We start from the raw sequence: 19320 nt of genomic DNA, 5'->3' as shown, positions 1-19320 counted from the left end.
CAGGGTTGTTACTAATTCAAAAGTATTCGATAATGTTTTTGAAGAATAAACATTACTTTGAAGTTACCTCCTTACTTTCGTATGTTTTCTAATTTTGGCCTTTTTTCAGTTACTTATTAGTAATGATCAGTCCCAATAATCTCCTTACATTGGCTTGACCGTATTTCCAGGCAGTGGTCAAGGAAGCTATCTGGCTAAAAAATTACTGGCAATCTTAGAATACTTTTCTTTCTGTCCCTTGGGCTGCCCACAGATGTCTCTAGTTTAAATGCTGGCAAAGGCTAGAAGGCTGTAGTAGCAGATTCGCTGTCCCGGGTTTGCACTGTTCTGGGTAGAAAGCCAGTCAGGGTCAGGACGTGGTGCTGACACTGATCCCCAGTGGTCCACAGACCTCCCTACTCTCTATAGCTAATCTCAAAATTTTAGTAGAAGATCAGATTAGGACAGTAGCATATAAAATGCTGGACGCTGGGAAAATTTGTTCCAGTATTTGGTAAAGGCTTTATAGTCATAGTTTGTGAAATGGAGATGAGAGTTGAGTATGTTCGTTCCAATATCTCAATTATTTATTTTTCCTTCTTTGCTTCTTACCTTTCCTCTTAATTCGAAACTTATTCTTAATGCAGAAGTTACTTGGACCTTTTTTTGTGTGTTTGACTTTTGTCTCGAATCACCCTGAAATGCTTTTGGGTTGTGATTAATTAGTCTATCAAAATTGTCACATTTAGCAGCTTTGTCTTTTTATATTCTGACACTTTGCAATTCTTCTAGTATAGAGGTTTTCAAATCATGGGTTGTGATTCACTGGTGAGCTATGAAATAAATTAACATATTGCTAGCATTAAATAAATCAGAAAACATTATAATTAGTATGGGTAAGTAATGGCTTACGAAAATTTTATTTCAGAGAAGGTGTGTGTGTTTCTTATAGTGGTCAAAATTTTAAAAGGCACCTTTTTAGAATGTTTACCGATTTATGAGAAGACCAAATGGCGTTCATAAGGCACCATTGAAAGCTCTTTCTACATGAAACTGTCACAGATGGTCTTTCTCTTTAGGTAACTTTGTTTATTCTCCTTTTGTCTGCCTCTTGCTCCCTCCCATTTGTATATGATTTGTAAAGTATGTCTTTCTTTTAATAAAATTCTTGTTCAATTTGATGTGTTTATTCAAAGGTATACCTTGAAAAGTCTTCTGGAATGAAGAGTTATAATTGGAAAACTTTACAGTAGGTAGTAAATTTTCAAAATGGTATATGACATATTAGAGCCACAAATCCAGTGATTACAACAATAGTTTTTGTAATGTACTCTGCATAGCATTGCAGAGAAAGCCTATAAAGACTTTCAGGTATTATTTGTGTATAAAACCCAACAACCGTACTTTGCTTATTAGTCTTCTGGTACTAGTAATGCTTTTATTGTTGTTGCTATTGGTTCAATACTTGAAAAGTAGGTAGCATAACAAAAGAGAATTAACAAAAGTGGTGTCATGTAAACCATGAACCCAAAGACCTTTCTATGAGCAAAGGAAGGTAAGAGAGAATTGAAATTCCATTTATCCAGTAGAAAAGATAGCCTTTGTTTGGACTGTCTCCTACCTGGCATCCCTCCTGCCAGCAAGACAAAAGGAACAGGGGACACTTGTAATGGAGAGCACTAAGCTATGGACTGCTAGGGACTGCTGGTGCTCTCCATTACAAGTATCCCCTGTAACCTTGGCCAGTAATTGACTTGGTAGCTTGGGGCAGGTCCAGCTTCAGGGGGACTGTGCACATTGTCCTGGTTGTGTGTCTGCCTCTGAGTAAGTGTGATTAGATGAGCTGATCTCTCTAAGGTCCTTTCCAGCTTTATTATTTGAATATGAGCCAGATTTGTATTCATTTGTGGGACATGGGGTGGTGGGTGATTTTAGATATAATGGGCAGAGATCTTGGACTTTGGAAACAGAAAAAAGACACAATTAAATCAGAAGAGTTTGAAGAATGAGGAAGGCTGGAGTGAATGATTATTTGTCTAGTATGTCTATAAAGAAAACATCTTGCCTCAGTATAGGTCTTATTGTTAAAAAGATGAACATTTTAAAGAACCTTTTCTAGAATCAAATTTGACTCAGGTTTTATATAAAAATGTCAGTAGTATTAAGATGGGTTAGGAAGCTTAGATTATTAATTGATACGGTTCTTTTTGGTAAGATTTTTGTATACTTCGTATGTGAGAAGAGAGAAAGAAGTTGGACATCCATGGTTTGTATGTCTGGCTGGTGTTTGAGGGCTCGATCACTTATTTGTTGATAAGTGAAAGGTAGGTAGATAGGTAATTAGAATTCTGCCATCTGTTGTCAGACAGGCTGTTTTAAATTTCATTGTCACCAGTGATCTTGGGCAAATAATTTAACTTTCTCTGTTTCTTAGTTTCCTCTTTTGTAAAATGGAGATCATAATAGTATCTTCTTTGTAGGATTATAATGAAAATTTGATAAATCAATCTGGGTGAAACAGTTAACACACTAGTCAAAAAAATGTTAGTTACCTATTGCTATGTATGACTTGACTTCTGGGAACCTATATAACCTGTAGCTTTGAAAGAGATTTTTTGATATTCAAAAATACTGCAGAACTCTGGTGTCCTTTTCCAAGGGTGTGGGTTTATATGCTGGAATACTTGGTACTCTAAGCCACTTTGTTTTGAATTTTGTCTTTTGTCACTTTGCTCTGGATTTTGTCATCACAGGGTATATAGTCTTGATGTTGATACGTTTCTGTTACATGATCAGTGTAAAAGTACAAGATAAAAAGGCTAAGTTTTAAGCTGAAAGATAAGCCAAAGTTTCTCAGATCTTTCAGCTTTTTAATTAAATGAGATAAAGAAGAAGAACATACCATGTACTGCATTGGGTAGACACTTGGTAGGTTTTTGTTTTTTCATTTTTGTTTTTTGCTGTTACTGTTAAAATATCCTAAGAAATGATTGGTCTTTGAGTTACTGTTAATATAACTGAAAGAATAATTTTTAAATACATTTTGTGATTATTGAAATGTTTCTCATAAAGAGATCTAGTACTGTCACATGAAAGTTTGTCAATAATTTTCCCCTACAGAAGAATTTGGTAGGGGCTCGGATAAGGTGGAGAGGCAGAAGGACTGTATTGTAGTGGGTAAGCATTTAACAAATACAGAAAGCATGATAGGGGAATGTTTTTGTTAAGAATATTTTATATTCAAGAACTGAGGCCATTCGCTTTACAGTACAGTGGTTCTTGGTTTAGGAGTTCATCTCTTTGGGGTAGATAATGTTCCACTGTACTTACTGTTTAGTAGGTAAGTGGTGACTGACACTGACAGTTGCAAAGGGAGTGTATCAGTGTCAAGTAAAGGTTTATAACTGTGTTTTTTATTAACCTGCTTAAACTTTAGTTGATAATAGGGAAAACAACAACTGTCTTTCACTTCTTCTGTAATTCCTCTGTTTTTGTTTTTTGTATAATCTTGCTCCTGAAGAGAAGTGTATAGAGTTGATCCTGTCTTGTGATATGAAGAAGTTTGATATTCACAGCAGAGGAGGAAAAAAACAGTAAATGAAAATTGAAGTAACCGCATAAGATCACATTCAGTTATGGTAGTAATTTTCTTATCGTTGCCTTCCTCTTTCTTCCCTTACTTTGAGGATTTAATCATAATTTTAAAGTGAAGGAGTAAAAAGTTTTAATGATCTTTCCCTGAAAATGAACAAATTACATTTGGTAAAATGTTACATCCTTCAGCCTGCAGTGTGAGAAGAGAGTCATGTCTTTTGATAGTTTGATCTTACCAAGGGGTTTTCTGGGAGAAAACCTTCTTGAAGGAGAAAAACAAAATCTCATCAGATGGCAGCATTTTTCCCAAGGATGGATGGTGATTCCGATAAAGGATAAATGCTTTAAACCACCTTACCAGAAATTTCTTTCAAAAAGAAAAAAAGGAAGAAGGAAAAAAAAAAACTTCCCTTCTTTTGTTGTTTCTCATTTCCTCCCGCCCCACCCTGTTCATTGCCCTGCTTAAACTGTCTGGATCTGGTAGTAAATGTCCTGCTGTTGAAGCATTGGCCTTAGGTTTTTATGTAATGGAAGGTTGTTGCAGTCAGAGAAGAAGGTCTTTATTGTGTTTTCAAAGTGGCTTTTTAATGACTTGTAATTCCAGCACATGCAAGAGCTGTAAAGTCTGTAAGTATGGTGAGGGAGCAGCTGGAGAGGCCATTCATTAAAGGGCTGCCCCAACTCTCCAGGGGGCAGGTTCTCATTGGAGGCTCCTGTTTTCTGTGTTTTATAACTGGAGGTAAAAATACCTGAAGGGTTACAGTTCTTCCTCTGGTAAATTCTGCTCAATGTGGAACATTAATTAAAATTACCAAACAAAAGTTAACTTTGTTGGGTGCATGGAGATATTTCACCTGTCCCTATTTTCTAACACTTTTTTTTTTTTTTTTTTTTTTTTGTCTGTATTGGGTGTGAACACACTGAGGAGGAGGCAGCCTCGCCAACCAGCTGTTCATTTATTCATCCATATTCCTGGTTTATTTGAAAAAAGCAGTTAAAAAGGAGATTAAAAAAAAAAACAGTTAGAGGCCTTTTTGTTTCCTTGTTTCAGTACATACTAGGCCCAGTGTGGTATCTCAGTTCTTAAATTAAGTAATTCCTTAGAAGCCCTTGGATAGCAGACAGTTGTGAATACACAGGGGCTCTATCTTTGCAGAGTTGGTTGTCATCAGCAATTGGCAAAACTCAGCATTTCCACTCACATGTATTGAGCCAGAATCTCTCTTCCAATAAATTCTGTGAGCTTTCTTGAAGAGAGCTGCATCACCTATTCAATGCATTATTGTTTCTTGCTTTATGACCTATGCATTTGATGGAATTATCCCATTTGTCATTTTTAGACATAAAGCCAACAATGGGACTCAACATGGCCTTTGCAAGACTAGCTTTACCATACCACAGAGATGCCTTATAGCCATAGCTAAACTTGAGTGTTTAGCCTGTGTTAGTCACCCTTCTATGTACTTAACATGATTTCACTCACTCACCCTTCAAGACAGCTCTGTAAAATAGGTATTATTATTATTATTATTATTATTATTATTATTATTGCCATTTTATAGATGAGGAAGCTGAGGCTCCAAGACGAAGAATCTTCCCCAAGGTTGCCATCTTTAAAAGTGATGGAGCTAGGATTTGAACCCACTTGGTAGGTAGCGTACCTACCTAAGAGGAGGTTGGTGATAAAACAAATCTTATTCTTCCTTGGATTCTTACTAAAATTGTATAGGTGTGCTTCATGAAGTTGGCAGTGCTGCTGGGAAAGCCTTCAATATCTCATATTGTCCCCCATATGAATCCTGTTTCTTTGACCTATTGGTTTGGGCTTTACCAGTGGCCTTCAGGAGGTGACAGGTTGTCCTCATAGGTGGATTTGGCATGCACAGCCAGGATTGAGGGAAGAGCTATGAAACATCCAGGAGCCTCTAGCTTCTTATACGTCCCCCTTAAAATAAAACTGACTCTCTTGGGTCTAGATTGCACCTTATTATACTATATCAGGATTATTTTTCTGCCTCCAGAGTTTTTCCCATGTGCTTTTGCAAGAGAATTTATGTTTCACAGAGCTGAGCTGCAATATCAACCTTTCCCAGAAGATGCCACCAAATAACAAATGGTGTCCTCCAGTTTGGAGACTCCTTTCTGAATTTTCTAGTTAAATTTTGTAAATTCATGTTATAACCTCTCTAAGTTATTAAAAATGTAGGCTGTGCTTTCTTTGAATTAGGAGACAAGATAATGCAGTGGTAGGAGTAGAGGGTTGTTTTCTTTTAGTGTCTATGTAATTATTTAACCAAGTTTGAGAAATTGTTCTCAGTGGGTTACAATTTATGACTGTAAACTTTGCAAGCAGTGTCAAGGTCCACAAAGAAAAATCACCCCAAGCGGCTTCCTTAGGTCACCAAAGGTGATTGTGCAGTGATCTATTTCCAGATAAAGTCAAAGATCCTTCTATTAAGCAGGATAAAATGGAGAAGCATTTACTAAAATGTTTGAATACAACACTTTTTATCTTTGAATTCTGAAAATATAGAGGTTAGGGATGTGGGAGTACAGGGATAGGAAGAAATATTCAGAATCTGTGACACAGAAAAGGTAATTTTCTTGCCTTTCATGGTCATAGAAGGAAAATACATATATGTGGGCCTCAGATATTACTTTAAATAAGTAGAGAAAGAAATAAATTACTAGAGTGCCCCTGGTTTGAGACCTCAGTGCTTAGAATCATAGTACTGGTTTTTAAAAAATAAATTGCTGACTTTTGCTTTATTATGTGACCCTCCTGTGTTTTTTAAGTATGATAAACCATCATGTCACTTTAAGTTACTAAAAACACTTTCTTCTAGATGTGTTTAATGGATTGTAATATTCTTTGATTAATGATGTTCAGTAAAACTTAAAAATATGTATGCGGTAGGTACTTCCTATGTACAGGCACTGCATTAGGTGGTGCAGATAGTACAAAGTTAGAATTTAAGCTGGTCTTTGAAGGAAAGAGGCATGAATTAGTAGAGATGAGGGTGTGGGGTCAGTGGGAGAAGACTTTCTATTTGTTTTTGAGACAGGGTCTCACTATATGGCCCAGACTGATCTCAAGCTCCTGGACTTTAGTGATCCTTCTGCCTCAGCCTCCCAGGTAGCTGCTGGGGCTACAGGAGAAGGCTTTTTTTCTTTTTCTTTATTTCTTTTTTTTTCTTTTTTTTTTTTTTTTTAGGTGGAGTCTCGCTCTGTTCTCCAGGCTGGATTGCAGTGGTGCAATCTCGGCTCACTGCAGTCTCTGCCTCCTGGGTTCAAGCAATTCTCCAGCCTCAGCCTCCTGAGTAGCTGGAACCACAGGTGTGCACCACCATGCCCTGCTAATTTTTGTATTTTTAATAGAGACAGGGTTTCACCATATTGGCCAGGCTGGTCTCAAACTCCTGACATCAGGGATCCACCCTCCTCGGCCTCCCAACGTGCTGGGATTACAGACATGAGCCACCACACCTGGCCAGAAGGCATTCTTGATAAGAGGAAACAACTTGGAAAAAAAAAATTGATGACAAATTGTGTAAATAGTTTGTGTTGTCCTCTCTGAGAATGAAGAAGAATCTCATAAATAAAATCCTGCAGTTAATTTATCAAACGAGTTTATTGGGAATGAAAGAAGCCTTATTGAACTCTCCTCCCTCCATGGTAGATATGTGCAGGACTCTTTTATTTTATATATTCTTAATCTATACACTAGGTAAGATAGCTTTTGTTCTCATCTTACAGGTGTGGAAGTGACAGAGCAAGAATTCGAATCCAGGTCTGAAAAATGTCAAAATTCATGCTTCTTGTATTGTACCACTGATTAAAGCTTGTTCAGAGGGAAGTCATGTCGAATTAAAACCACTGTAATATTGACTAAACGTTTTTGAGAACATAAAATTTAGTAGTGTTAACTTTCCCATCATCTGACATCCTCTGACCATCCGGTAGTGGTGTCACATTCCAGTGAAAAGGGAAGACTAAGAAATAAAATGTAGCCACAGTACTTGGAAACTTGGGTGTGAGTAATGGATGCAGAGGAGACTCTGGCATGATTTCTAAAATGCTGATTGAGTCTTGCTTTATATAACCTAATGTCATTTTCCGAGAAGCAGAATTGCAGAAAGTACTGAAAAGCTGTGGTACCTTAGACTCTGTCTAAGGGAACTTTTCCGTAATGTAGTATCTTATTAGGTTGTTTCATATATCTCATTTCTAGGGCCAAGGACATGGCCAGTGTTACTATGAGGGGTCCCACCTATTGTATTGATATTATATTGTGTTTTCTAAAGGTTGCATTCATGCATCTCCAAGTAGATTATGTCAGAAAAAACATTATAATAAAAGAAATAAAGGTCGCACTCATGAAGGATCTGAGGAAGGAAGGTAGGGCTTCTGTGTCCTGGAACATAGCCATACCTGGCCAGTCAGTTATCTTTGTGGGCTCAGTAGGAGTGATCCAGGAAGTATAGCACAAGAGTCTACACTTGGAATAAAAAGACTAGACAGGCTGGGCACAGTGGCTGACGCGTATAATCCCAGTGCTTTGGGAGGCCATGGTAGGAGGATTGCTTGAAGCCAGGAGTTCAAGACCAGCCTGGGCAACAGAGCGAGACCATGTCTCCACAAAAAAAATTTTAAAATTAGCTGGGTGTGGTGGTGCATGCCTGTGCTCCTAGCCACTCGAGACTGAGGCAGAAGGATTGCTTGAACTCAGGAGTTTTAGGCTGCAGTGAGCTATGATCACATCACTGCACTCCAGCATAGGCAGCAGAGTGAGACCGTTTCAAAAACAAAAACTAAAACTAAACAGGTTTAGCTTAATAGTAGAGAACTATAAAATGTGGATTTAATAATCAATAATGCTCACCTTATTATAGATGCAAATTGCCATTCAAGTATTAGTTCAAGCAAAATATTAATGATGTCATAGATGAAGACAGCTTTTGTTTGGTAATTTTATAAACTGCATTCTGTGAAGACCTGATGTTGGCAGGGGTTCTTGTAAAGATTGGGAGGCAAAGCTGCAGTCTAGGAACCTAGTGATTTATAATACATGCCCACAGAATGTGTTTTTATTCCTTCATATATTTCTAAAACATCGTTTCCTATTTGGCCTAACCCTTCATTTTATTGGGAATAAAAGCAGAGTCTTTCTCAAAGTCCACCCTAGTATCTGACTGGACGCGGTGGCTCACACCTATAATCCCAGCACTTTGGGAGGCTAAGGTGAGTGGATAGCTTGAGTCTAGGAGTTCAAGACCAGTCTGGGCAACATGGAGAAACCTCATCTCTACAAAAAAATACAAAAATTAGCCGGGTGTGGTGGTTCATACCTGTAGTCCTGGCTACTTGGGAGGCTGAGGTGGGAGAATTGTCTGAGCCCAGGAAGTTGAGGCTGCAGTGAGCCATGATTGTGCTACTATACTCCAGCCTGGTCAATGTGAGTGAGATACTGTTTCTTAAAAACAATAAAAAAGTTTAGTATCTGATAAATTCTACTCAAGATAACCTAATGCATTTTTAGTAATATAAAGTATTCACTCTATTTTCAAGTGTCCTTCTAGTTCACATTATTTTGCAGCATTATTTTAATTTAAAGTGAGCCTCAGACTTGTTGATCTTGTGGTGGGTTATTTTAAAGTGCTAGGTTGTCTGATGATCTTAGTTAAGAATCAGACAGGGCTAGCACATTTACTGTTGTTTACCAAGCCTGCTGTCATTGTCCACCAGCTTTCAGAGACTTGTAGCAAGTCACTTCCTCCCCTTTAAAGATAAGTCATGCAGAGTCCTCTGTGTTTTGTATAATAAACCAATGAGCCTCATAGTTTGCCTCCTCCAAAAAAACCAAGATTTGAAGGAGGGAAGTTGTGTGTTATATGCCACCCATCTATTTATCTTCATTGGGCCTGTAGATACATTAACAGCTCTGTGGTCTCTCTTCTCTATTTAGAAAACCTCTCAAGGCATAGGTACTCTTTTTGAAGGTTTAAGAACAAGTTTAGAAATCACATACAGTTTCATACAGCATTTATTTCATGATTTAGATAATCATAGAGTTTTTAGAACAAGGAACTTCAGAAATCTCATTCAACAACTTGAATTTTGCAGAAGAGAACTGAAAGCCAAGTTTAATAACTTGCTCAAGATCCTAGGGGTCTCATTGTTTTTTTTTAAAAAAGGGGGCCCTAGGATGCAGGCCCCCAATTGGCATGCCGTTATAGATCATTTCCAATTTGCAGTGGTTCGCACATCCATCACTCACTTTCCCAAACTCTCCTCCTCTAGAACATTTTAAAGTGGTTCCTAGTGAGTTGTTACCATCTAAAAACTAGCCCTTACACACTTATTTAAGCCTGTCAAGCATATGACCAATGTGACCTCTTGGTCCTGCATCTCAGCCTGTGCCCCTATGTTGAATGAATGAACCTCATATTTCATATCCCCAGCGGAATTCCACTTGCAGTGCTTCACGTCTTGTCTAAAAAGGGGTAGGGTGTAAGTCCCAAAGGGTGTTATGGAAGTTAATTGGTGAGAAATTTGATAGACTTTGTGTCCTGGTCATCCTTTATTGTCTCTGGGGTATTGCCTACCAGAATAATCATGACTTGATGTATTTAAGGGGGAAGAAAAATCACTAGGCAAAACAGAAAATGACACATTTAGGTATCTGGCAAATCAAATGTCTTAGTATTGTTTCATAATAAAAACATGGAAAGAGGTTTTAAAAACTCCAGTGTAAATGAAGCCTTTACTTGGACAAACTGCTGTTCTCAGCAGACGAAACCCAAATCCTCCTCTCTTCCACCCTCTAGGTTCTTCAGTATCTGACTCTGTCCTGGATGGTTCTCCTTAGTCTATCTACAAATATAACGAGTCATCCTTCAGAGCAAACATACCTCCCTATAACTTTCCAGTGAACTCTGGTGCTTTTTAGATGATGGCGCCTTCATTTCCTTTCTTTCTCTGATGGACATCTCAAAAGCTCCCTTATTCCTCAACCCATTGTGGTCTAGTTTTTGCTCTTGAAACTGTACTTAAAACTACCACTGGAAAAGTTCACTAGTGCCTTCCAGATCCTAATGTAGAAACCATCTCCTAAGCATTGACTTTGACCTTACTGGCACTTTTGACTGACTTTTTGCTTGATTCCTTGACTCTATCATACCTACCTTAATCTCACTCTGTGTGAGTCTTCTTTACCTCCTGACCTTCCTCTACCACCATTAAGTTAGCCATTCTGAGTTTCTCCTTTTCTATTATGTAGTTGGTCCCTAGACAATCACCTGTTACCAATATATTTTTTATATCTTCTTCAACACCAACTATTCTCAAAAGCTACCAACTGGACAATTCTGATCAATAGGTACTGGAAATAGAACAGATACCCAGGTACAACATATTCTAAAATATCTCTTGCAGACACTGCTAGTTATCTATTTAATATCCATTATCCTCTTCTCCTAACTAACATAATTTTCATTTTATTAGAGCGGTAATATGCCTAACAAAAAAATTTCCCCAGCTTTCCTTGCAGTTAGACACTATTCTGTGACTGAATCTGGCTAATGAGATATAAATGGCAGTTACTAGGTAGTAATTACAGGGAAGTTCCTTAAAAAGAAGCTGACTCACCTGGCTTGTACCATTTTTGTCTTTCCTTCTTCTGCTTCTTGCCTGGAACTTGGAAGTGATGGCTGGTGCTGTAGCTGCCACATTGTTAGAAGCATACACAAAGTATGGAGGAACACAAAGGAAGAGACTGGATTCCTGATTCTTGACCTTGTAGAGCTGCCATGCTGATCCTGTCTATCATACCGGGTTTCTCATTTAATGAAAAAAACGATGTTAATTCATATATACATTACTACCAGGTGGGCATACTCCCTAACTGATTTAGCTGCACCCATTATCCCAAAACACCTTCCTGTGTTTTCTAATTAGGTAAATATATATTCTGTCTATTTTTATTAACCTAAATTAGAAATATCAGTTATTATTAAACATATTTTTTCAAAAAATACTTATTGTCTATTATGGGTTATTGGGCACTGGAGATAATACAGTGCTTAAGATAGGAGCAGAGCTTTACCTTCATGTAAGAGGAAATCTATAATTTTAGGTAGTGATTGATGCTATGAAAATTATTTCTTTTCCCTCATATCTTATTTCATTTGGTTATGATTTCTTATCAGGTTTGCTCCAAAAATATCTATGACTCTCCCTTTTTCTCCTCCTCCTGCTTCTATTCAGCACTTGGTTTGGATTCTCATCACATTAACTCAGTTGAGGTTGGAGATTTTGAGTTGTTCTTCCTATCTCCTATCTCTTTCCTTTCTCAGGTTCTTCTCTACAAAACTTTCTAAAATACAAATTCTAGAAGAAAGTATGCAAAAGGATATAAATCAGTTAGTTAAAATGATGGTGTTATGGGTCACTTTCAAAAGATTATCTTCACAATTGGCATTTTAATGAAACATTCCATAGTTTCAAAACTATGGACTAAGCACCAAATTCTCTTCAACATGTTTTTTTTTTTTTTCCTTTTTGTAATCCTTCATTATGAAGATTTTCAAGTATACATGAAATACACAAAATAGTAAACCCTTCATGGACCATCACTCAGCTTCAACAATTATTAATGGATGGTCAGTTTTGTTTCATCTGTAGTGCCATCTTCTCCTAGCCTGGTATGATTTTTAATAAGATCCAAGACATATTATTTCACTTATAAGTATTTTAATATGAGTCTTTAAAAGATAAGGACTTTTTAAAAAACAGAACTAAATACCATGATCACATCTAAAGTAATTAGTTAAGTCTTAATATCATCAAATATCTAGCCACTGGACAAATTTCCAATGGAATCAAAATGTCGTAAGTTTCTTTTTCTCTACGTTTTGTTTGAATTGAAATCTAAATAAAGTTCACATCTTGCAATTTGTAAAAGTATAACATTTCTTTAATCTATAGGTTCTCCCTCATCTCTCTTTTTTCACATGAAGGTACAAGAGGAGAAAAACTCGGTTGTCATAGAATTTCTGGTTTTGGGTTTTGTTGACAGTATCTTCATGGTGTATTTTCTGTAAGTCAGTAGTCAAAGTTAGAATCATGGTCAGAGTCATGTTAGGTTTTTTTGTTTGTTTTAGTTTTGTTTTTCTGGGCCAGACCATCTCATGGGTAGATTATATTCTTTCATTAGGAGGCCTATAATGTAAGGTTATCTCTTTTTTTATGATGTTAGCAACTACTGATGCTCATTGCTGTAAGTGTTAATTCATTAGGGGTTGTGAAATGCTGACATTTTTGTTCCATCATTGTTCCTTCATTTATCTCCCGGAGTTCATCTATAAAAAGAAACTGCCCCTTATCTACATTTTCCCCCCAAACCAGCAGTAGTTTGTATAGAAAAGTAAAACACGGTGCTTGATTCTTTCCATTTATTTGTTTCAAAAGAATGACTTTGGTTCCCTAGCAGCCTCCAACAGTTTCAAATGCTTTGAATTATTTTTTAAGTATTGCTTTTAAGCCTTCTCCAGTCTGACCTGTTCATCCTTATCTTTCTTTCATCTCCCCTGTATTTTAGTCATCCTAAAATATTAACAATCCATGATTCCTTGACTGTTCCATGCTGTTTTATGTCCCAGTGTATTACCCTTAGTCCTTTATGACCTGGTTGTCTTTCACTTATTCTTTGAAGCTTTTCTAAATAATCTGCCACACCCCAACTAACCCCTCCCTCCTTTGTGCATCTACCATTTATACAGTTTATGTGTACTTTGATGATGATTGTTTTTCCCTCATGTTAAAGTGTGTTTCTCCTGACCGGTGGACTATTTTGAGGGTAGACTCTGTCTCTTAATTTTCTAATCTCACAGTTCTTTGCATGGTCCCTGGCACTTAATTGGCACTCAAGAAATATTCAGTTAAATAGTGCTAAGATGTATTAATATATGTGTATGTATTTATAGTTAAGACTTCTCTTAAGTCATTGATGCTTGTCTAGTCGAGGAGTCTTAACTATAAATATGTCTGTGTAATCTGGAGATGGGATTTTTTGTCTGTCCTCTTTATGGAGGTGGAGTAGACAGGTCACATGAGTGAGAGAGCTCCCCGTACAAACAATACAAGTCTTGACCCTCTCAGAGGTACACAGTACAGGGTGTAAGCCACCCGTATGCAAATAAGTTTATATAACAAAATCCTGGGATAAACTGGAGGTCACAGTAAGCAAGTTGCATAAATTGGATTTCACTCTTACCTGCCCTTGCAGCCCCTTGCCTTTGTGTTGGAGTATATAAGCCAGCCAAGGAGTGTGTAGCTCTTGAAAACTGCAACAGAAAGACAAGAGAATTTTTTTTTTTTAGCTTATTTCACCATGAAGGCTATTAAACCACAAAAATAACACAGGGGCGGCAAGGACCACAAACTAATCTTTTATTGAGACAGCAGAGGGATGTCAGAGTCTAAAATCTCGAAACATTTGCTTCTCTATTTTAAAAAAGCAAATAGTTTTCAGAGAAATTTCAATAACAGGATGTTGCAGTGAAAGAAATTTCTGCCTCCCTATTTCCTATAGGGGCTGTGCAGAGGCATGATAACATGAAAGTTATATGGCCACCTTGTTTTTGCTGTCTTTGTGATCATGAAATATGATTATATTCCCTCCAATGTTTACAGTGCTCTTGAAATTATTGGAACGGGTAAAATGCCACTTGTATACCGTGTAAAAGGGGCTTGCTCCCCCCACCTCCCCCAACCTCTGTTTCCTCAGGTTCCATAATTGTCAAGACAGAATAGCTTTAAATTAATAAGCTTAATTTGGCTGTTAAATATTTATTAAATCATCACATCTGAGTAACTACAACCATATAATTAAATGTTTATTGTAGCCATGTAGTTCATGCCTATAATCCCAACATTTGAGAAGCCGAGGCAGGAGGACTGCTTGAAGCCAGGAGTTTGAGACCAGCCTGGGCAACAAAGGGAGACTCTCTAAAAAAAACTAAAAAGTAAGCTGAGTGTGGTGGCACACACCAGCTGCTTGAGAGGCTGAGGTGAGGGATTACTTGAACCCAGGAGTTCAAGACTGCATGAGCTGTCCTTGTACCACTACACTCCAGCCTGAGTGAGACCCTGTCCAAAAATTTTAAAAATTAAAAATGTTCATTGTATATGCAGAAGAATGAATGAAAAAAATGCAAAATATATAAGTTTCTAACTACAAAGGGCAAGTACTGTGAAAAAGAGTTATATTGAACACTAGCACAGTGAGAGAAACAAGATGTGGAAGATGAAGTTAGTTCCCCTAAAAAATTAGGATCTTAGTTGTGTCTTTGTTGGCACTTGTATTTGGAAATATATATATATTTAATCATATTCATTGGATACACTGTAGCATTTCTAAGAGTGATTTTTAAAAAGCCATTACATCTATGAGACAATAATTATACCCAAATATAGTTTATCACTGTGGGAGGCTGAGATTATTAAGAGAAAAAAAATGAGCCCTAAAGACAGCAGTCATCATTTTAGAAAGAAGATGTTATCACAGCCATCTTCTCTTTTCTTAAGGAAATGTGTAGCCTCAGCACATGTACTTTGAAACCCTATTAAGATATCCTAAAACTTAGGTAAATATAGATTGATGGGTTGCCTCCTGTATTCACTTCTGGAGATCCCCTAAGTTGTAATTTGCATGCTGATGTGTCCTGCAGAGCTGCCCTTCTACCCAGCTTTTATAGGGCCCTACATGTTCTGCAGTCAAAAGAAGCTCAAGTAATGAGCCTGCACTGATAACAGTTATCTCCAATCGCCTGTAAAGCATACTCACTATTGCCAGTTGCTGGTGGGTGCTAGCTTATACTGTGTACTTCTGCTCCCAAAAGTTGAATGTTATACTCACTGAGAACCCAATATAGTTGTTCCCAAAGATGTGTATCAGTTGTTCTAATTATGTTAATTAAATATTTTAGCAACCAATAATGTACAAAAAGCAATTGTTTCTGTGAAAACTAAGTTGAAACCTGAAGGGGAATCCCTTGAAAAAATATGCTTTCAAATAAGGTATAAAACACCAAGGCGGAAAAAATTATGACACTCTAGAAGGACTCCTGCATTCTAACAGCTATACAAGTCTCTGGCTTCTTGCTAATAAATGGTGATTATAGATAACGCATTGAGTGTAATTTATGTAAGAAATATTTTTCAGACCCTACTGAAAACTGCTTGATTCTGCATCAGAAGATTGGTTGATTAATGTGTATTTATGAATTTTCAGTTAAAGTAAAATATTTAAAATGTGTGTATGTGTGTGTGTTTAACTAGTTCTAGCATCTTTCACCTGACAGAGCTCCACTAGCCAGAAATCTTGATTGTGCCTCGCCTTGGATTGTGGTTCTTTTTTCCTTGATCTTTGAGTTAGGAGAAACCTTACTCCAGCAACAACACCCTTTTTGCCTTTTCTTTCTTCCAGTATTCCATTTTGTCAATGACAGTGTCATACATACCTCACCTCCTGCATGCATTTCTTTCTAGATGAGTTTGTAGATTCTGTCAGCTTTGACAGCATCTATGCCCACCAACATTTCCCTTCTGAACCTGTGTGCTCCTGTAAATATATGCCAGGTGGTGCAGGAATCTGCTTGGAACCATAACACTTTGGGCCCAGGAAAGCAGATTGTCCATATTTTGGTGAGGACCACAAACTGTGTTTTACAAGCCAGTTGAAAAACCAGCACCCCAAAAAGACTCTTGAGACCTGGGAAAGGGCCCCCGGGTCTGACAGTTTAACTAGCTCTGTGATCTGAGGCAAAATACTTATTAACAACTTTGAATCTTAATTTTATAATCTCTGATATGTGAATAATAGCTCACAAAATTGTTGTGTGAATCAAAGGGTAGTAAAAAGTACCTGGCACATAGTTGGTAGTCTGTAAATCTAGTAGAATCTGAATATTTCTAAATTAATTTCCTTCCTTCCTCCCTCCTTCCTTCTTTCCGTGCCTTACTTCACATATTGTTAGGGGAACTGTATGTGTAAAAGAGTTCCCAAAATTTAAAGTGCTACTCACAAGATGTTAAAAGAGATGACTTTATCTTTAAAAAAAAAAAAAAAAAAAACCCTGAAAATATGGTTTATATTAGGCGTTTTATTCTTTTAGTTGATAGTTTCTGTTCATGTGGTGACATTGCCATTATCGATGCTGTATTCATATGTATTAGTTAACTTGTGCCTTTATGCTTCATCTCATCTCCTGATTAGAACTGGGAATTTTAAAGGTAGGGATTCTGCTTTCTCCAACAAGCCTATGCTGTCCTGAACACGGGATCCTGCATTCAGAAAATTCTACAGTGTAGCTGTTACCCATGGCTTCCTTCATCCTGTTTACCTGATGCTCTGCCATCAGTACTTTTGTTGGCTCTTCAACAGCTTAAAGCCTATAAAAGTGCAGACTTGGCTGGCATGTTTTAATCTATCGGAGGGCATGTAATGTACCACACAGGAAAGATTTATGTTGCTTTCATTATATGTGGTTGTGAACCATGTCACTAACTCAAAGGAAAAGCTTTTAATTATTACTGAAGGGACAGCTAAAAGGTGTTTAACCTAAATTTCTTTCCTGAATGCCAAATATCTATCCAGGGAGAAAGATGCCAAGTTTTTTCTGATGAGTTTATTATAGAGCAGTAAACACATAGCCACATGAAAGGGAAACACAGTTTGGCATTAGATTCATAGCTGCATGTTTTAAAGTAGCTTTAAAAGTTACTGCATTAGTACCTTTTAAAGCTACACATAAAATGCCACTTTACATCTGGCATCAGATCTATTAATTTGACTATTATGAATATGTAGGAATATTTTTGAAAACTCCTGTGGTCTTGTAAAGCCTCCAGGCCCTTATTAGCTAAAAAATCTTGCCTTCTGCCAGGGCATGAAGCCAAAGTAAGATCCTTAAGTAGATAACATTTAGTGTTTGAAATAATAATAATGAAAGAGAAGTCCACATGGAGCTTTCAAGTTGTTACCCATTTGAAATATCCAGTATGGAGTTGGAGGCCAGGAGAGAAGATTAAGCAGATGTCAGGTTTGTTTCAGCAGGATGCACTGCTTAACCACCTTCCCTCCAAAGTGCTTTATGCCTGGCATCCTGGGAAGGGCAGTGACTAATTCATTTGCTCCATCTGTTGCCTTGGGAGACACTACGGTTTAGTTCCTCTGACTGTTAGCTTCACGGGTGGTGACCATTGAACATAGGGGAGATTAGGCCCTTTCCTTACTCTTGTGGGACTTTTCTTTCACCTGCCCTTCTCTCACATGGGTCACCTTGGACAGAAACCTCTTCCCACACCTCCCTCCATCAAAAAGGAAGTTGGGGCAGGGGGCGCGGGCAAAGCTTTTTAAATGGGCCCATTTCAAAAAGTTGAAAGAAGCCAAGAATTCCTGTTTACTGGCATGTCATTCTTTTGTGGAAGTCTTATTTCTCCAAACTCTTTCTCTAACATTTTATTCCTTATTTTCTTATCTTTTCTGAGAAAGAGTTTAAAAATACGTTCCATGTTTGTTACAAAGTGTATCTTACAGTCAGTGTCTAACACTTTGTGACTAAAGATAACCCTCAGAAAAGGTGATATCTCTGTGGTGGAAGTTACAACTAGTTCCATATTCTGAGTAGATCAGTTCTTGCCTCCAATAGTAAAGTTGTACACCCAGATATGGTGTCTCCTTTGTGGACCCCAAATTTACGTATTAGGAATATTGAGTTAAGTTACCTTATCACTATCCCTTAATTCCCCCTCCTTACTGCCCTATCAGAACTAAGACACGTAGTAGCCTTAAACAGTTAATTCTCTAACTCAGGGCCCGGTGACTAATTGGCTCAGTGTCTAGGTAGGAAGAATCATAGCTGGGTTTCTTAAAGCTGCTCCTCATCTTCTTTTTGCACAGCTAGTGTCTTATTTTGTGTTCAGATTGGACGAACTGCTCTGCCTCCCTGCCTCCCTAGGCGGCAAATACCTGAAACCTTGATTCTAATTCTGGACAAGGTACCTGTCCCTCAACACTGCCCCCAACCCTGGGCCTTTTCCTTTGGGTCTCTGTGTTTGGTGTCTCAGCCTGCACCCAGAAGCGTGTATGGGAATCCAGCCAGCTCCTTGCTGTGTTGTACAGGTGAAAATTCTATAAACTGCATATGAGCCATTTTCCTCGTCTGGAAAGAATCAGAATCAGGGATGGTGGCATTGAATGATTTGAAAGAGTTGTTGTGAAGGATAATTAAAATGACTGTAAACCTTTTTTAGATATGAAGCTTTACAGGAATGATAAATCTTATCAATGATGAAGTACTTTTAAGAAAAGTATCAAATAATCAGAACCAATTTATTATATATGTTTAAAAATTGATAATGCGAGTTACAAATATATCTCAAGTTACAGTTATCACTTTTTCTTGTTACTCTTAATTTTCTGTGCTCTTGAAGTATTTTTACCTGTTCTTGTTAGATTGACACTTAAAAAAATGCATGACTAATTACTACATAATTGAAAAAAGTCCAACCATGACTTTTTTCCTCTGTCAACTAGCGTTACTTCTGTCACGCAATAAAAAGTAGTTATGTAAGGCATAGCTGTTGGAGTAAAGAAGAGAGGCATTGCACATATTTAGTCTTCAGGCACAGATGTTTTCATAGCATGTAACCTAAAACATTCATACCTGTATTTAATTAATCAGT

The 19320-nt window shown here is 37.5% G+C and overlaps 1 protein-coding gene across 2 annotated transcripts in view; it reads left to right on the top strand.

Annotated features, from left to right (window-relative positions):
- LOC105465880 (MLLT3 super elongation complex subunit) overlaps positions 1-19320 on the top strand; it is a 285870-nt gene that overhangs the window by 216971 nt on the left and 49579 nt on the right. The window lies entirely within an intron of this gene.

Source organism: Macaca nemestrina, chromosome 14 (assembly GCF_043159975.1).
Source record: "Macaca nemestrina isolate mMacNem1 chromosome 14, mMacNem.hap1, whole genome shotgun sequence".
Classification (NCBI taxonomy): Eukaryota; Metazoa; Chordata; class Mammalia; order Primates; family Cercopithecidae; genus Macaca; species Macaca nemestrina.
Note: the sequence above shows the minus strand (reverse complement) of the source record. Positions and strands in the feature narration are given on the sequence as shown.